Genomic DNA, 5,454 nt, shown 5'->3' with positions numbered 1-5,454 from the left:
AGACTGAGCTAGCATCTCCTAAAATAGTGTAAGACTCTACATTACAGATATTCCCTAAACATTTGTGTCTATGACTACCAGTCCAGTTTCATAGATGGATGACTTTAAAAAATCTCTCTCACACGTAAAGAGGATATATATGAATTTAAATAATTTGTGACAATTTATTCATTGAATTGTATTCTTAGAGGATATAGGACTTGGCCCAAAGAACATCTATAAATTATAACAACATTTATTTGCAATAGAGTTGTAGGTTTACCTGAGATTGTGCATTGACATTGGCTCCATTTGTAACTAAGACTTTTACCACCTCCGCTTGCCCAGCCAAAGATGCTATATGCAAGGCTGTGTTTCCTTTCTGTAAAATGAAAAGATACATCAACTCACCCTCTTTATATTTCTCTATTTCAACATTTTATAAAATATGGAATCCCTCCACGTTTATAAGTTTCCCAAAGAGAACATGGTTGACAAGTATCTCATGAGAAGCTTGCCCTGATTCTTATCGAGGGCTGAATCCTCACTGAATTTGTCAAGTGACATAAAAAGCATTAAATGTGGGATACTGACCTTCGTAGCTGCATCCACATTGGCTTCTCTCTGTAGCAGTTCAGAAACAACTTCTACATGGCCTTCTTTGGAAGCAAGATGGAGAGCGTTCAACCCGTTCTGATTAAGAGTGAAGGGAAAGCTTTACTCAGCAGGTTGAGAATAGAGCAGCAAACTTTAGTCTACTTAGAACTCTGAAGATCATAACCCACCAACAATTACTTGTATGTGTGCAGTGCTGAAACTTGAATTAGGAATAAAGGTAGTTAAAATTTAGGTGGGTTGTTCTGGTATCATTATTTACTAAATTTTAGGAATTATTAAAGGACGCCTACCTGCATTTCTGAATGCTCCTTTAACAAAGCAGAGTCATTTGAAAATATGAAAAAAAAAAAAAACAAAAAAAAAACAACAACAAAAAACAAAACCACCCAAACTGGCAAAAAAAAAAGAAAGTCTTGGTAATAACTAATGAAAGATTCAAGGAGTTTATAGTCTGGATGTTTAAAATTTTAAGTCAAAAATTAAACAGCAACAATAACCACAACTAACCTGATTGCAAATGTTGATGTCAACCCCATTTTTTATGTAGTCAAGGGCCTTTTCTAGGTGTCCAGCTCGAGCTGCTCTTAAGTAACTTGCATTGGCATCAGACTAAAATAAAAAAGAAGGACATTTTGATGAAAAATGAAACTCATAGACATGTTAGAACTATTCAGCTTATACTCCAAACTAAAAAGAAAGATTTTTAAATTGAACTATTATATTTCTAACATGAAAATACTCTTAAAGGTCTTTGTAAAGTCACCAGGAAAAGGACAAATTCTTGAAAAGTTAGTTTCAAGTGTACAAAATTACCCCTTGTGTGATGTCATAACCGATCCTGAACTGAAAGAGAAAATTTCCCATACCATGTAGGTACCTTAAATCAACATACGATTCCTGGAGAGTAAAGAGCAATCCCATTAACTTCCTGGTGGTCTGATTATGAAAATCTCACTATTCTGTTTTGTCAGAAACTTCACATCTATTCCATTCTTTCATATTTAACTATTATAAACAATTTTTCAATTCATAGCTTCACAAATACATTTAATGTTGTTATACTAGTTTAACAGGAATTTGGAGATGTTCTCTTGGATTTTCCTACAGCCCATAGCCATATGTTGGAACACAGAATGTATTTGAAAAACATTTATAAATGTCTACCCAAATTGTGAAGCATACTTTCCATATATTTTCAAGCAAGCTAAGGTCACCACCTGAGAAAACTCTATTAGGAGCATTAGCAGGAACAAATAAATAAATACATATAAATTTAAAAACAACAAACACCAAATCTGTAATTCATTCACCAAAAACTTACAACTCTTGCCTTTCTGCTAAACTCTAGTACCTACGATTGCGGGGTTGAAACCACCTACTAGTGAAATCTTTAACAGAAAGGAAAGACTTCAAAGTTGGATCTGCACAATTTGGAAAGGAGTCCTGATCCGTGTAGGACACCACAGAAGCAGGTTTTCCTGAAAGGGGAGCCAAAACCATCTGCCGCTAGTTATCAATGCAATCATGCAGGGTGTGGCTTAAATAACAGAGGAGATTGTCTTCTTTCAGCCATTTGGAGAATCCCTTCAAAGCCCCCGTTCACAGGCCACCTCATCTGGAAAGCCTTCTCAGACCTCCCGGGCAGAGATGAATGCTCAGTGCTCCCACAGCATTAATTTCATTAAGCCCTCCTGGTATTTCTCACACAGCATTATAGTTTTGGGTTTACCTGTCCTTCTTCCTCCCTAAATTGTAAGCCCCTTGAGAACAAGCAGAGGCAGATCAACGGGCAGGCAACTGGAAAGCAGACAAGATGCCAATCTTTGAGGGATGCTAATTCATCCCTGGAAATGTAATTGAGCTGAAGGAAATCCCACCTCTCAGAAGGGTCTTTGGTTCTGGTGTGGGTCAATTTAGTTAAGATTTGACTTGCTCAAGTCCTCGAAGGAGAGGCGTCCATCTCTATAGTGTCCACCCTTCTCATGTATAGCAGTATGCCTCTCTGAGGGACTATCCCTTTTCCTCTAAATCAGGCCTTCCCAATCTCAGCACAACTGGCACTTTTTTTTTAAGATTTTATTTTATTTTAAGTAATCTCTACACCCAACGTGGGGCTCAAACCCACAACCCAGAGATCAAGAGACACACGCTCCACAGACTGAGCCAGCCAGGTGCCCCTACTGGCATTTTGATCCAGGTAATTCTTTGATGTGGGAGATAGTCCTGCTCGGTGTTGATGTCTACTGGCATTCCTGGCCTTTACCAACTATCCCCTATTTATGACTAGTAAATATGTATCCTGAATTGCCAAATTTCCCTTGGCAGCAGGGGAGGGAGGGACTTCCCAGCTGAGAATCACTGCTCTGAATAAAGAGTAAACCAATTTATTTACAGATTGTAGGCTTCCATAGGCTTAAATCTTTGGCCTGAGTTACCCCATGCCTTGACCTACCACAAGCCAGTGACTATAGTATAACATTCATCTTTCTGTTTCCCCTGCAATTAGAAGCATCCTGGCCCATAGCAGGTGCCTACAAATGTCTTGTGAATGAATGAACCAATAAATAAGTAAATTGTGTGGAAGTAACTGTATTAATTAAAATACTGCCTGCAACACTACAGGAAGTCTTCTTCACAACAACAGCAGCTATTTCAATGGAGAACCTGCTGGAATACCAAGCTGACCGCCAGAGATGATAAACGAAGCCACTGAGTCAGGTACCTGGGAACACACGCAGCTATGGCCAAAATAAAACTGGGATTTGAATCAAGCATGCAGATCATTTAATCAGAGCTTCAAATAAGACAAAGGACAAACCAAAGTTTCCAGGAATTTCAAGAAAAATAAAATACGATTTTTAAAGAGGCTCACTACTTTGAGATGGTTAGGGTTTTCTTGTCTGGTTTAAAGTTCAGTTAGAAACAAATTCCCTATGCAAGGATGGCTCATTGTACCATAAAACATCACCTTCTTTGTGCCTGCTCAATGACTTATCAGTGAATTTGCCCAGAAGGGCTCTGATGCTGTTATGGGAACAAATGACATCAGTCTGCCTGGATATTTCAACTGCCAGAGATAACAACGGTGAGTAAAGCATCCCCAGTTCTGACTTAGAGTGCATAAAAAGAGCCGCTAAAGAAGTTCAAAAAGAGGTATCATGATTCAAGGTAAGCCTCTGCATTCATCCCACATCTGAAAAGTTTGGCAATTGTATATACCGTCCATTTACCTCTCAGAATTTTCCTACCAGACTCTCTAAAGCAAAGCCAACTACAAACAATATAAACCAAATTTTCTAATTCAGTGGTTCTCTACCTATTTGGAGTTCAGATTCTTTTGAGATTAACAAAAGTTACGAATAAATTCTTTTCCTCCAACAATTGCACATGTATGCATCCATACACCAAATCTGCATATACACATCAAATCTGCATGTACACACATAATTTGCACACTCATTTCATGTGGTTTAGGATTGCCAAGGCTTCTCATGGATTCCTGTTTATTTTTTTTTTAATTTTTTTTTTTAAGATTTTATTTATTTGCGAGAGAGAGAATGAGAGACAGAGAGCACGAGAGGGAAGAGGGCAGAAGGAGAAGCAGACCCCCCGCTGAGCAGGGAGCCCGATGCGGGACTCGATCCCGGGACTCCAGGATCATGATCTGAGCCAAAGGCAGTCGCTTAATCAACTGAGCCACCCAGGCACCCCTCATGGATTCCTGTTTAATAACACCTACTCTAGGGACGCTGGGATGGCTCAGTCGGTCAAACATCTGCCTTCGGCTCGGGTCACAGTCCCAGGGTCCAGGGATCAAGTCCTGCAACAGGCTCCCTACTCAGTGGGGAGCCTGCTTCTCCCTCTGTCTGCTGCTGCCCCTGCTTGTGCGCTCTCTATCTTTCTGACAAATAAATAAATAAAATCTTAAAAAAAAAAAAAAAAAACACCTACTCTAACAATAAAGGGTTTCTGGCAGATACTTTCACTGTATCTATTTCACCCAGCGACCCTGGTACCAGATAATTCTCTGAGGTAGCTAGTTTATCACCTGAGAACTTTAAGAACAAGAGGAAAGACACAATTTTTTTCTTCACTTTTCTCAGCTCTCTGTTACATACAGGCATGCTGAACACACGAATACGTAACAATCAGCCACTGTATACTTCAAAGAAAGAGTATGGGGGGAGGAAGAGGGAGGAAAATACAAAGAAAAAGCAAGAGGAGGAAAATGAAATCTGCCTTGAAGAAAAATGATGACTTAGGAAGTGAAGTTATTCATGGCTACAGAAAAAGAACCAAGATCCTCCATTTATTGTCAAGCACCTGCAAGCAATGCAGCCACATCTTCCTTCCACGAATATCCGTTGAGTCCTGCCAGTGTGTTAGCTTGTGCGCGGCGGCGAGCGCAGCAGAACGGCACCAATGAAGACTCGCTTGCTTTCACCTCACTCTTAAACTTTTCCAAATCATGGTGCTTAGGCGGCAGGGTAAATAATGGATTCGTCACTATTTTATTTTCAAATTCTGCCTATAGTACCTATACCATGTTCTTTATTTCCTTAATGCTAAAATATATATAAGATTTTGTATTTGGCTCAATATCAGTGTACTGCACCTCTTAGCTATTATTTCATTAGAAACTTAGGAGTTACTCTTTTTTTTTTTTTTAAAGATTTTATTTTATTTATTTATTTGAAAGAGAGAGAATGAGAGAGAGAGAGAGAGCACATGAGAGGGGGGAGGGTCAGAGGGAGAAGCAGACCCCCTGCCGAGCAGGGAGCCCGATGCGGGACTCGATCCCAGGACTCCAGGATCATGACCTGAGCCGAAGGCAGTCGCTTAACCAACTGAGCCACC

At 39.7% G+C, this 5,454-nt stretch overlaps 1 long non-coding RNA gene across 1 annotated transcript; it reads right to left on the bottom strand.

Moving 5' to 3' along the window:
- Window positions 1-262: 262 nt before the first annotated feature.
- Window positions 263-1,249, bottom strand: LOC145719301 (uncharacterized). The gene is made up of 3 exons (XR_014142293.1): window positions 1,105-1,249; window positions 574-672; window positions 263-361 (listed from the first exon to the last, which is right to left on the bottom strand). It is a non-coding gene; the product is annotated as an uncharacterized LOC145719301 (long non-coding RNA).
- Between the last annotated feature and the right edge of the window lie 4,205 nt (window positions 1,250-5,454).

The sequence above is a fragment of the Leptonychotes weddellii genome, unplaced genomic scaffold, assembly GCF_054177405.1.
Source record: "Leptonychotes weddellii isolate Sample4059 unplaced genomic scaffold, ASM5417740v2 HiC_scaffold_3747, whole genome shotgun sequence".
Lineage (NCBI taxonomy): Eukaryota > Metazoa > Chordata > Mammalia > Carnivora > Phocidae > Leptonychotes > Leptonychotes weddellii.
This window is presented reverse-complemented; position numbering and strand designations above follow the sequence as displayed.